Source organism: Dendrobates tinctorius, unplaced genomic scaffold (genome assembly GCF_039654945.1).
Source record: "Dendrobates tinctorius isolate UK_male_01 unplaced genomic scaffold, ASM3965494v1 ptg000063l, whole genome shotgun sequence".
NCBI lineage: Eukaryota > Metazoa > Chordata > Amphibia > Anura > Dendrobatidae > Dendrobates > Dendrobates tinctorius.
The window spans coordinates 22,610,584-22,625,129 of NW_027361731.1; positions in this window are offsets into that span (position 1 = coordinate 22,610,584).

Genomic DNA, 14,546 nt, shown 5'->3' on the forward strand with positions numbered 1-14,546 from the left:
GGAGGACAGTAAATACACCTACATGCCGAACCGCTTTTTTAAAGTGCGCGAAAACTCTCCCTCTCTCCCCGGACGCTGCACATGTCACCTCGTTACCCGCTGTATACGTCCTTGCTCAGTGGCTTAAAAAAGTCACGTGCAAGCATTCTGGGAAATCCAACTTTGGCGCTTGTTTTGCCGACCACATGGCCGACTTCGCTGTGGTCAGGTTTCGGTCGGTGAAACCCGACTTTGCCATAAGTTGGCGACTTATGAATCTGACCGACCTGTTTCGCTCAACTCTAGCAACGACTATGGCAGTAGCGACAAGCTCTGGTGCTATATGTCCTTTTTTATAGCCTGGGGCAATGTAGTAGAGATGTGAAAATCACGCTTATGTAGTGAGCACAGATGAAGGACATTTGCACCCTTCTGCACAGTTTCGAAATGGTTTTCGCTGACCATGCCATCATCTTCATCTCTATTCTGGTCATCTACATGCTGGAGCACACTTTGAATAGTCTGCGGGAGGTTGTGGTGGTCCCAGAGGAAGATGCGGAAGTGATATCAATATCACAACGTTTCAGACTGTTGCCGCACAAGCGGGTGCCATGGGAGGGTTTATTACAGCGATCGAGGGGGGTTCATGGTACCAGACAAACTGTTATTGAAGGTGCAGGAGCTGAGTAGCAAATGGAGGAGGACAAGGAGGAAGAGGTGATGGGCATGCAACAGTCAGGAGATGAAGAGAATAATGATCCCCTCTCTGTTGTCATGGTTGATGGGAGAGGATGTAGGAAGCAAGCTTGAGTGTTACCCTGCCACCAAGACAGCATGGACTAGGACCTCATGGAAGCGCCTCACATATGAGCGCCTTCTTGCTGCACTATCTACAACATGATGCCCATATTTTTAGGATTAGAAATAGTGCTGGCTACTGGGTTGCCAATCTGTTAGATCCACGGTACAAGAGTAAATTTTGTCAGATGCTCTCCCCCTGTAATGGGATGCGCATATGCTGCTGGAGTATCGAAACACGCTTGTATACAAAATTAAGAGTGGTTTTCCCCAAGACAGCAGTCACCCACAATTGGTGCATCAGTTAGGGTTCCAACCTTGGGAATGTGTAGGAACATTAGCAGCAGCAGTGTAAGTGGCATAAGGAATTTCTGTGTGTAATTTCACACATTTTTTAAGCCAGCACGTGCACCAGCAGAAGAGTGTGCAAGTCTGACATTTGAACGACTGCAGAGGATGGTGCAGGAGTATCTTCAGATCAATATCAGTACCATCGGGGAATTTGGATCCTTTTGCATTTTGGTCTTCAGAAATGGCTGAGTGGCCTAACTTTCATCAAGATGAACAAGTCATGGATCTTCAATTACTTTTGCACACTGGGTGATAGTGTAGTTTTCAGTGGGCTGCATCGATCTTGCGTTATTATAGTATGTGACACCTTTGTCGTGGATCCTGTGCGTGCTGTTGCTATTGTTGCTAACAATTTTTGGAAATGTGGAGATTCTTAAGTTGTGTCTTGCCTGTAGTGGAAGGAGTGTCAGAGTCTCATTATACTTTCTCTGCTGTGGGGAAATTGATGACGCTTTAGTGGTGTCTGCCTCTAATTTTTGGAAATGTTTAGACTTCAATTTGGATCGCCCACATATTTTGTTGCTTGAATTTGGCAGGGCTCCCAGAGCACCAGGCCTACACCTGTCACTCAACCACCTGTTAATGATCAATGTTTAAGCTAGAAATACTGGTCCAAGCCCTGTCCCAGGCCCTGCACCATGCATTACAATTATACGATTAGTATTCTGGGCGAGTTGGGTGGTTGGAGAGTTTTGATGCGTGGAAAAACAAGGGTAATTCTGGTGCCACCTCTGAGCTCTGTACTTTCATGTTGAGGAGGAGGAGGAGGAGAGGCCACTTGATGCAGCGCTTGCCATCTACTGGAGCACATGCTCTTTCTGGCCCTCATCTACAAGGCGTACTGCTGCGTGGCTGCAAAAGAAAGTGAGTTGAGTATCCTGTCCAGGAACACAAGTTGTCAGTTGTGTATGGAAAGGACAATGTTTGTTCAGTAGCGCTTTCAGCAATATTACCACCTGCTCCACGTAAACCTCTAACACCAAGCCTGTTCCCCTTTCCACCACAACTTTACTTTTCCCACTCTTGTTGGCAGTACGCTTCCCCTTTTTGAACTAGATTTTTCTCCTTCGCCTCATTTGAGGACAAAGGTACTGTGGGTGTATGCTACTGCCGCCTGGAGGCTGACACTAAGTGAAAAAAAAAAAGGTTAGCTCCTCCTCTGCCGTATACACCCTCGCCCCGATTGTGGGCGGAAGCCAGTTTTTTGCCTAGTGTCTGTTGGAGGCACATGTCTCTCTGTCTCAAGACTGATTTTTTTTTTTTCTTCTTCCCCCCATGAAGATAAGACGGGGGCGACGGACCCTATTGACAGGGTCCGATCTCCCCAAACCAACAACAGGCGAGCACGTGCGAGTGTCCCTCCACGTATCCTCTACCGCAACGGGGATTTTTTTCCAGATGTTCCTTTCACATAAAGATGAGAGAGGATCCGTCACCCCTATTGAAAGGGTCTGATCTCCCCAAACCAACAACGGGCGAGCATGTGCGAGTGTCCCTCCACGTATCCTCTCCGCAACGTGGGATATTGCCAGTCCACGGAGGTGAGATACGGGCGACGGACCCTATTGAAGGGGTCCGATCTCCCCAAACCAACAACGGGCGAGCACGTGCAAGTGTCCCTCAACATATCCTCTCCCGCACCGTGGGACATGATGCCGGACTTAGCCCTGTCCACCCTAGGGTATTGAAACCCTAGGCTGCACAGAGGCACAAGCGTAGTCCGTGCAGCCCCCACTGCCCCACCAATGCTAAGACTGCGGTGGGGCGAGGCGGCGGACGGTCCCTCTCCTCACCCAGGCAAGGGGTTAGATGGAGTTAGGGTGCCTGCACCGTCCTTTTTTTTTTTTTTTTTTTTTTTCATATGGCCCCCCTCCCCTCTACCTGAGCTAGACAGAGGAGGTTGGCCGGGGAGGGCTCCTGCAGCAGCGCAGGGCTGGAGCCCTTAACTTCTCCCTGGCAGCGGTGGATCCGGTCCCAGCCTTGATTCTGGGGTCCGGCGGTTAAGACCGCCCCCCCCCTGGGCGGATGGTAAAAATTGAGGCCGCTGCTTCAGCCGGCGCTAGTCCGCGGCCGGAAGTCCCCGCCCCTGGCGTCGCATCACGGCGGCCCCGCCCCCGTGGCCTGTGCGGACGCCGAAGAAATTTAGGCCCTGGCTTCAGGCGAAGCTAGGCCGCACTTGGAAGTACCCCCCCAGGATCCCTTTTTTATTCCGGGGGCCTGCCCGCAGTGGTGGCGTGCAGATTGAAGCGACGCCTCACAGGCTGAGGACACGGGACACAGGACTGGGGTAAGTGCTGCCCCCTAGCCCCACAGAGAGGCCACGCTAAGAGAAGAAGAAGAGCGCCCTCCCCTGGCGGTTTTTTTTTTTCAGCGCGGATGGCTGACAGGTACAGCATGTCAGGAAAACCTAAGACGCATACGTTTTTATACGCTGCATGCATCTCCTGTCGGTCCGCTTTTCCGCGGGCGCAGACCAAGCGTGTATGTGAAGCCTGCGAGTCTAAACGCGCTCAGGAGCCCTCCCCTACGACCAAGCCCAGTGTACCAATTCCCCCGGAATGGGTGTTATCACTGTCGCAATCTATGGCGTCATTTACGAGAGCAATCGAGTCCCGAACTATCGGACCCCAGATAGGGACAAGGACAGTGGCTCGCCTGTCTTAGAGGGGTCCTCTACCTCACAGGAGCCTCCGGCCTGCAGGGGCCGCTCTCACTCCAGGCAGACCCGGGGGGAAGCAAACCCACACAGCATCTCCCGGGCCATCCGGTGCCTCGGCATCCGTGAGCTCTGCTTCTCGCTCCCCGTCACCAGCAGTTGATAGGGAGCAAGGCTCGGACTATGACTCGGACAAACCTCTTGACCTAGATACGCCGGGTCGTCAGGAAACGGTTGACAGTCTCATAGAGGCCGTCAACCAACCTCTGGGGACTGAGGATGATTCCATTCTGGCTCTGGGCCATAAGGTGTCATTTTAGCGAGTCAAGCGTCCCCATAGAGTATTTTGCACTCACTCACTCACTGAATTTGAGGACAGTGCAATGACACAGAGAACGACCGGACAGGCGTTTCTTGGGCCTGAAGGCACTCGAGGCGAAGTATCCTTTAGCCCCGGATCTCCGTAAAGAGTGGATGGAATCCCCAACGGTGGATCCACCTCTGTCACGCTTGGCTACAAAAACTCTACTATCCTAGTATTTCTTCTATTAAGGATCCCACTGATCGTCTCAGAGAACTTGGCTCGCTCAGTGTTTGAGGCATCGGGATCAGCACTCTCTCCCTCATTCGTAGCAGCGTGGGTAGCCAAGGCCATGATTTCTTGATCAGAATCATTGAATAGAGCCTTGCAAGACATACTTCAGCCAGTAGGTGTATCAGAAATCACAAATCAGATAGCCATGGCGGGGGACTACTTGATCAATGCATCTTTAGATGCGGCCAACTGCGCTGCACTTGCGGCCGCAAATGCAATCTCCATTAGGAAAGCGCTATGGTTAAGGACATGGCAGGCCGATTCAGCCTCAAAAAAGTCCTTGACAGCGCTACTATACCAGTGTGGCCGCCTGTTCGGAGAGAAGTTAGATCAGCTCATCTCACAGGAGGCGGTTTCCTTCCTCAACAAAAGGTCAAACCGCCATTTCGTCACCAGTTTCAGGCGCGTTTTTGGGCCTTTTGCAACCCCGGGTGGACTACGGCGGCTAATTCCGCCGCGTCAGGGCGCCCCAACTAGAATAGGGACCGACAGGTCTCATATAGGGCCAACCCATTGGGGAGGATGCGTACTAACCAGTCCAGGCCGAGGGGATCCAGATCCCAAAGATCTTCAGCCAAATGACTCGGGGCATTTGTCAGGCGGCCCCCAAGACGATTTTTTTCTTTCCCGTCTTCCCAAAGTGGATACCCGGGCAAAGGCTCTACTAGGAACCATCGATTCGCTCAGCCACAACGGAATCATCATTCCGGTACCGGAAAACGAGAAGACTCAGGGCTTCTATTCCAATCTGTTTGCAGTCCCCAAAAGGGACGGGACTGTCAGGCCCGTTTTGGATCTAAAGCTCCTGAGCAAATTTATCAGGATCAGACATTTCCGGATGGAGTCTCTCCATTCAGTCATATCGGCAATGGGGCAGGTAGAGTACTTGGCCTCTATCGATATTCTGGACGCCTATCTACATATCCCCATTTTCCCTCCGCATCAAAGGTTTCTACGTTTCGCCATCAACGGTCTACATTTTTAGTTTGCAGTGCTGCCCTTCGGGCTAGCCACTGCCCCCAGAGTGTTCACAAAGGTCATGGCAGTCCCCATGGCCATCCTGCACTCCTAGGGCATAGTCGTATTTCCCTACTTTGACGACCTCTTGGTTAAGGGCCCTTCAAGGTGGGCATGCGAGGAAAGTGTCAGCATCACGCTAGATACTCTTGCCCACTTAGGGTGGTTGGTCAATGTAAAGAAGTCATCCCTTGTTCTAGCTCAGAGAATTTTCTTTTTAGGGATGACCTTCGACACTTGCCGAGGGTTGGTAATTCTCCCTCGAGACAAGGCCCTAGCCCTCCGGCAGGGAGTGCGGGTACTGCGCCAACCAGTCCCTCACACAATCCGTTTCTGCATGAGGATTCTAGGAAAAATGGTGGTGGTGATGGAAGCGATCCCGTTGGCCCAGTTCCGTCTTTGCCCCCTGCAGCATGCCCTCTTGTCATCCTGAGACAAGAACCCATTCACGCTCGATCGATGCCGGTTGTCCTCTCAGGTCAGACAGTCACTAGAGTGGTGGACAATCAGTTCCTCCTGTTGTGAATTCGCTTTCTGGCCTCCCTCTTGTTATTACTGAAGGAAGTGGAGCTGGTCAAATTGACAGAGGGGTTGCGAGTTCTCCTTCTGGGCTCCCTCTGGTGGTTACTGGAGGTAATGGAGCTGATCCTATTAACAGTGGCTTGCCACCTGATAATGAGGACGACTATTGGAGAGCTGGGTTTTCAGATTGGGATTTAAGACAGATTTTCTTCCTGCCTCCTGAGGTCTTAGTTTCCAGCTCAGTCCCTGCATGTTCAGCTGAGTGTTCATTTGCTATTCTGTTTACATTTGATCTGGTTTTGTCTATCTCAGTTTTGTGTGGGTCAGCCAGCTCCGGCTGGGGCTGTGCTGAATCACTATCGATATATTACTGCTTGTGCCAGTTTGGTTTTTGTCCCTTATTAGATTGGCCTCTTTTTGCTCTGCTTTCAGAATATACCAGAGTGCTGATATAGTGGGCGAAGTCATGCGACTTCAGTATTTTTTGCATCAGATGTGTTGGACTTTTTTGCAGGGTTTTTTGCGTGATTGCAGACAGTGTCTTTCCTTTCCTGTCCTGTTTAGTCAGTGTGGGCCCCATCATTTGCTTAGTCTATTTTCCTGCCTGCGTTTGTGTTTTCATCTTGTCTCACCGACAATATATGTTTGGGGGCTATCTATTCCTTTGGGGTCTGCTCTGGGGAACTTTAGATTTTCCCCTTTCTTGCTTTAGGCTTAGGTAGCTCTTCGGCTGTGCCTAGGCGTCTAGGATCATCGTAGGCACGCTCCATGGCTACTGCTAGTTGTGTGGATAGGATCAGGGGTCTGCAATCCTCTCTGGTTTTCTGTGGCTTAGCTTGGACTTGCTCTCCTCCTTGGTGACCCAGTCATAACAGAATCACCAGCCCAACCGCAGACTCTAGGGTACTCAAAACAAGGAAAGAATTGTAAAAAAAAAAAGCGTCAATTTTTTAATATATTTTTTTTCCTCTTTTTCTTTGGGGCCGTAGGAGGATTTTTTCTTTAATGGAGATTAAGCAATTGTCCGATCATGTTGAGCAGCTCGCTGCTGAAGTGCGGGGAATTTCTGCCTATCTCACTCAATCATCTGCTGTTGAACAAAAAATTCCTACTCCTGATGTGTTTTCTGGGGATCGGTCTAAATTTTAGAATTTTAAGAATAATTGTAAACTATTTCTTGCCTTGAAACCTAACTCATCGGGGAGCTCTGTGCAGCAGGTTAAAATTGTCGTCTCCCTGCTGCGCGGTGATCCCCAGGATTGGGCTTTTTCTCTGACACCTGGAGATCATTGGAGATCCTATTCTGGCTAATGTGGATGCATTTTTTCAAGCCTTAGGGTTGTTGTATGATGAACCTAATGCTATTGATCAAGCTGAGAAAACCTTATTGGCATTGAACCAGGGTCAAGATTCTGCAGAGTTAGGCTAGTTTCACATTTGCGTTTAAGGCAGCGGTGGCCTGCCCACGGCCACCGCTAAGCCCTGCCTCCTGCCGTGCCTCCACCAGTAGCTCTGCCTACGGGCGCATGACGCTGCATGCGTCCTGCATCCCCTATCTTTAGCACTGGGGACGCAGGCTGTGCGCAGTATGCGTTTGGCGGTGCATGCGTCCTTTTGACACTGTGCCGAGCCCACCAAATTGCAACCTGTTGCATTTGGCGCTGGTCGGCGCAGCGTCAAAAGGACGCATGCGCCGCCAAACGCATACTGCACACGGCCTGCGTCCCCAGTGCAAAAGATAGGGGACGCAGGATGCATGCAGCGTCATGCGCCCGTAGTCAGAGCTACTGGTGGAGGCACGGCAGGGGGAGGGGCTTAGCGGCGGCCGTGCACAGGCCGCCGCTGCTGCCTTAAACGCAAATGTGAAACTAGCCTTACATTGTCAAAAATTCAGAAAGTGGGCGGTCCTTACTAAATAGAATGACGATGCCCTAGCAGCTCTCTTTCGGAAGGGTTTGGCAGAAACCTTAAAAGATGCTATGGTGGGATTTCCTGTTCCCTCTGGTCTTGACGACCAGATCTGCGTTTACGTGAACGTAAAACTACACGAGAGGCGTTGCCGCCTTTTGAACGAACTTCTGAACCCATGCAGTGTGATAGGGTTTTGTCTAGGGCGCAACCTCAGGAGTTTAGAAGGCGTAATAAGCTGTGTTTTTTTTCTGTGGAGACGCCTCTCATACTATTTGTCTGCCCTAAATGAGGAAAACGTTTTGCTCACACATTTGCTGTGGGCAGTGTACAACCTAAGTTTCTTTTGGCAATTACTCTGATCTGCTCCTTATCCACATTTTCCGCTAAGGCTTTTGTAGATTCAGGAGCAGCTTTGAATCTGATGGATTTAGACTTTGCTAAACGTTGTGGTTTTCCCATGATACCCCTACCGACTCCTATCCCTTTGAGGTGTATTGATGCTACTCCTTTGGTGGAGAATAATCCTCAGTTTTGGACCCAGGTGATAATGTGGGTCGCCCCAGACCACCACAAAAATTGTAAATTTTTGGTGTCGCACAATTTGCATGATACCATTGTTATGGGTTTTCCCTGGTTGCAGAATCATAATCCTGTTTTGGATTGGAAATCTGTGTCTGTGGTGAGTTGGGGTTGTCAGTGTGTTCTTAGTGACACTCCTGTTTTCTCCACTTCTCCCAGGCTCATGATATTCCTGATTATTAGGCTGATTTTTCTGATGTATTTAGTGAGAGTAATTCTGTGTCTTTGCCTCCTCATAGGAGTTATGACTGTGCAATTGAGTTAATGCCCGGGTGTAAATTTCCCAAGGGTCAGTTTTTCAACTTATCGGTACCCGAACATGATGCTATGCGATCTTATATCAAGGAGTCGTTGGAGAAGGGTCATATTAGACCATCCTCGTCACCTTTAGGTGCTGTTTTGTTTTTTTTTGTGGCCAAGAAAGATCGTTCATTAAGGCCATGTATTGACTATCGTTCCCTTAACAAAATCACTGTTAAATATCAGTACCCATTACTCCTGATTTCTGTTTTATTTTCCAGAGTTAAAAGTCCCTGTTGGTTTACCAAGCTTGACCTCAGGGGGGCGTATAATCTTATTCGCATCAAGTACGGGGATGAATGGAAGACGGCGTTTAATACTCCGGAGGGACATTTTGAGTACCTGGTGATGCCTTTTGGGCTCACTAATGCCCCTTCTGTCTTCCAATCTTTTATCAACGATATTTTCCGGGACTTTGTGGATCAGTTTTGATCATTTATCTGGATGATATTTTGATCTTTTCCAGTGACTGGGATTCTCATGTGGAACATGTCTGGACTGTTACGGATTTTGAGGGAAAATTCCCTGTATGTTAAGAGATCGAAGTGCCTCTTTGGTGTACAGAGGATTTCATTTTTGGGATTCATTTTGTGTCCCCGTCTGCTATTGAAATGGACCCAGCCAAGATACAGGCCATATATGATTGGGTTCAGCCCACTTCTTTGAAGGCTCTCCAGAACTTTTTAGGGTTTTGCTAATTTCTACCGTAAAATTTATAGGTAATTTTTCTGGTATTGTCAAACCACTGACTGATCTGACCAAAAAGGGCGCTAATGTGGTGAACTGGTCTCCAGAGGCAGTCTCGGCATTTCAGGAGCTTAAGCGGAGATTCACTTCTGCTTCAGTTCTACGGCAACCTGATGTCTCACTCCCATTTCAGGTGGAGGTAGATGCTTCTGAGATTGGTGCAGGAGCCGTTTTGTCCCAAAAAGATCCGGTGACTTCTAAGATGAATCCCTATGCCTTCTTTTCTTGAAAATTCTCCCCATCTGAACGTAACTATGACGTGGGGAATCGGGAATTGTTGGCCATGAAATGGGCATTTGAAGAGTGGAGACATTGGTTGGAGGGAGCTAGACATCAAGTTGTGGTCCTCACCGACCACAAGAATTTGATTTATCTTGAATCAGCCAAACGCCTGAATCCTAGACAGGCTAGGTGGGCCTTGTTTTTCACGCGTTTTAATTTTGTGATCTCTTTTCTTCCGGGCACTAAGAATGTTAAGGCGGACGCCCTTTCTAGGAGTTTCTTTGTGGATTCTCTTATTGTGACCGAGCCTACTACCATTCTAAATGAGGGTGTAGTTCTTTCCACCATCTCACCCGATTTGAGATGTGCCCTGGAGGAATTTCAGGAGGAAAACCTGAACGTTGCCTTATGGGAAAATTGTATGTCCCCGACCAGTGGAGGAAGAGAGTAATGTCTGAAATTTATTGCTCCGCGTTGGCTGGTCATCCAGGTATTTTTGGTACCAGAGATTTGGTGAGTCGGTCTTTTTGGTGGCCTGCCTTATCTCGTGATGTGAGGAATTTTGTGCAGTCCTGTGGGACTTGTTCTCGGTCCAAGACCTGTTCTCATTCTAGTGGGTTGTTGATGCCCCTGCCGGTGCCCAGGAGGCCATGGACTAATATCTCAATAGATTTTATTTCCTATCTTCCTGTCTCTCAGAGAATGACTGTTATCTGGGTGATTTGTGATAGATTTTCTAAGATGATCCATCTTGTACCACTCCTAAAGTTGCCATCTTCTTCTGAGTTGGTGCCCTTGTTTTTACAACAGGTGGTTCAGTTGCACGGGATTCCTGAGAACGTTGTGTCGGACAGAGGAATCCAGTTTGTTTCCAGATTTTGGAGAGCTTTTTGTTCCAAACTGGGAATTCAGTTATCTTTCTCCTATGCATTTCATCCTCAGACCTATGGGCAGACTGAGAGGTACAAACCAGACTTTGGAGTCCTATTTGAGATGTTTCAAATCTGCTGATCAGGATGACCGGGTCTTATTTTTGCCCTTGGCCAAATTCGCGCTAAACAATAGAGCTAGTTCTGCCACTTTGATGTCGCCCTTTTTCTGTAACTTTGGGTTTCATCCTCGATTTTCTTCAGGGCAGGTGGAATCTTCAACCTGCCCAAATGTGGACACTGTGGTAGAGAGAATGCAGCAGATTTGGGACCAAGTGGTGGAAAAGTTGTCCCTCTCTCAGGAAAAAGCCCAACGGTTTTCCAAGCAACATAGGACCATTGGTCCTCGGTTTAAAGTGGGTGATATGGTTTGGTTGTCGTCAAAGAATATTCCTATGAAGGTTGTGTCTCCAAAATTCAAGCCAAGATTCATTGGACCTTTATAAGATTTTGGAGAGCTTTAATCCTGTTTCTTTTCGATTGGCTCTTCCAGTTACGTTTAAGATCCATAACGTGTTTCATAAATCTTTGCTGAAGAGGTTTGTGGAGCCAGTAGTTCCTATGGCGGCGCCTCCTGACCCTGTATTGGTTAAAGGCAATGTGGAATATGAGGTAGAGAAAATATTGGATTCTCGTTTGGCTAGATGGAGACTCTAGTACTTGGTCAAATGGAAGGGTTATGGCCAGGAGGATAGTTCTTGGGTCTCTGCTTCTGATATTCATGCCGAAAGATTGGTTCGTGCTTTTCACCGGGCCCATCCTGATCGGCCTGGTGGCGTGGATGATGGTTCGGTGACCCCTCCTCAAGAGGGGGTACTGTTGTGAATTCGCTTTCTGGTTTCCCTCTTGTTATTACTGAAGGTAGTGGAGCTGGTCAAATTGACAGAGGGGTTGCGAGTTCTCCTTCTGGGTTCCCTCTGGTGGTTACTGCAGGTAGTGGAGCTGATCTGATTAACAGTGGCTTGCCACCTGATAATGAGGACGACGATTGGAGATCTGGGGTTTCAGATTGGGATTTAAGACAGCCGACTCCCTCTATCCCTGTTGGTGATTTTCTTCCTGCCTCCTGAAGTCTTAGTTTCCAGCTCAGTTCCTGCATGTTCAGCTAAGTGTCCATTTGCTATTCTGTTTACATTTGATCTGGTTTTGTCTCTGTTTTGTGTGGTCAGCCAGCTCCGGCTGGGGCTGTGCTGAATCACCATCCACATGTTACTGCTTGTGCCAGTTTGTTTTTGTCCCTTATTAGATTGGCCTCTTTTTGCTCTGCTTTCAGAATATACCAGAGTGCTGATATAGTGGGCGAAGTCGTGCGACTTCAGTATTTTTTGCATCAGACGTGTTGGACTTTTTTGCAGGGTTTTTTGCGTGATTGCAGACAGTGTCTTTCCTTTCCTGTCCTGTTTAGTCAGAGTGGGCCCCATCATTTGCGCAGTCTATTTTCCTGCCTGCGTTTGTGTTTTCATCTTGTCTCACCGACAATATATGTTTGGGGGCTATCTATTCCTTTGGGGTCTGCTCTGGGGCAGTATAGATTTCCCCTTTCTTGCTTTATGCTTAGTTAGGCTAGTTTCACACTTGCGCTTTTGAGCACAGCGACGGCCTGCGCACGGCCGCCGCTAAGCCCCGCCCCCTGCTGCGCCTCCGCCGGTAGCTCCGCCTACTGGCGCATGACGCTGCATGCGTCCTGCGTCCCCTATCTTTATCACTGGGGCGCAGGCTGTGCGCAGTATGCGTTTGGCGGCGCATGCGCCTTTTTGACGGTGCGCCGAGCACAACCAAACTGCAGCCTGCGCCCCCAGTGATAAAGATAGGGGACGCAGGACACATGCAGCGTCATGCGCCGGTAGGTGGAGCTACCGGCGCGGCAGGGGGCGGGGCTTAGCGGCAGCCGTGCGCAGGCCGTCGCTGCGCTCAAAAGCGCTAGTGTGAAACTAGCCTTAGCTCTCCAGCTGTACTGAGGCGTCTAGGATCATCGTAGGCACGCTCCATGGCTACTGCTAGTTGTGTGGATAGGATCAGGGGTCTGCAATTTGCTTAGTTACCAACCTCTCTGGTTTTCTGTGGCTTAGCTTGGGCTTGCTCTCCTCGGTGACCCAATCATAATATCATCCCTTCTTCAGGGGAAACCCTTTCCCCCAGATCAGTGGCTGGTGGTCACAACAGATGCCAGCCTCCTCAGCTGGAGAGCGGTTTTTCACCACCACACGACCCATGAACGGTGGTCACCGCAGGAGGCATGTTTCCTGATCCACTTGTTGGAGATACGGGCGATCCGGCTGACTCTGCAACAGTTTCATCACCTTCTAGGAGGCCGCCCCATCCGGATTCAGTCGGACAACACCACGGCTGTGGCTTACATAAATCACCAAGGGGGCACCCGCAGCAGGGCAACCATGTGCGAGGTAGGGCATGTGCTTCGCTGGGCCGAGAGGAACCGCTCGGTGATATCGGCGGTCCACATCCGGGGGTAGAGAACGGGGCGGCAGACTTCCTCAGCCGGCAGGGGCTTGCGTCCGGGGAATGGTCACTACACCCAGAGGTCTTTCAGCAGATTTGCCAATGGTGGGGAACACCGGATGTGGACCTGATGGCCTCCAGGGTGAACGCCAAGGTGTCCGTATTTGTCGCTCGGTCCTGGAACCCGCAGGCAAATGCCGTGCATGCGCTGGTTCTGCCATGGAATCAGTTTCTCCTCCCATACCTATTTCCCCCGCTGCCACTACTTCCGAGGGTCATCAAGAAGATCAAGGCAGAAGGGGTGCCAGTGATTCTGCTGGCCTCAGACTGGCCTCGTCGGGCGTGGTACACAGATCTAGTGCAGCTGCTCGTCGACGTGCCAAGGAGACTGCCAGAGCGCCCAGATCTACTTTCTCAGGGGCCGATCTGCCACCCAAACTCGGGGGCCCTGTGTTTGATGGCTTGGCCGTTGAATCTTGGATTCTGATGCAGGTGGGGTTTGGGCGCAAAGTGGTTTCTATGATGGTTAGCGCCCGGAAGCCTGCCTCCGCACGAATTTACCACCACACCTGGAAGGTTTTCTTTGCATGGTGTCGAGGCAATGGTTGTTCTCCACTGAGATTCTCTGTTCCTAATATCTTGGCTTTTCTCCAGTCTGGCCTAGACTCAGGCTTGGCCCCCAGTTCTCTTAGGAGACAGATATCGGCTTTATCCGTCCTTTTTCAGCGCAGGATTGCTACCAACTTGCAGGTAAAGACTTTCATCCAGGGGGTCTCATACTTGGTACCTCCCTATAAGGCACCTATGGACGCCTGGGACCTTAACCTGGTCCTAAGTGTTCTGCAGGAAGCTCCATTTGAGCCGCTACAGGATGTCTCTTTGTCATACCTTGGTGTTCTGTTATGAATGAGTCACCGGAGGAGGAAAAAACACAAGCTAAGTCCAGAAAACCGGAGAGGTTGGTAGCTAGCGGATTGCGGACCCCTGATCCTATTCACCACAACTAACAGTAGCCGTGGGGGGTTCCTACGGTGCCTTAGACCCCTCGTCACAGCCGGAGAGCTAAATAAGCCTAAAGAAAGAAAGAGGAAATCTAAACTGCCCCAGAGCAGACCCCAAAGCAATAGACAGCCCACAACATGTATTGTCGGTGAAAAGCAGATGAAAACACAAACACAGACAGAAAGACAGGCTGAGCAAATGATGGGGCCCAACTAACTAGATAGGAAAGGACAGAAAAGATGCTGGCTGCAATCACGCAAAAAAACCTGCCAAAAATAATGTCCAACACGTCTGATAGAAAAGGCCCTGAAGTCACTAGACTTCAAAATCACTATATCAGCACTCCGGTATATTCTGAAGACAGAGCAAAGAGATCAACTGATCAAAGACAAACATGGAGTTCAGCCCGTCCCAACCAGGGCAGGCTGAACACAAACACTAAGTAAACAGACAAAATCTCATGGAAAAATAGCAGAGCAAA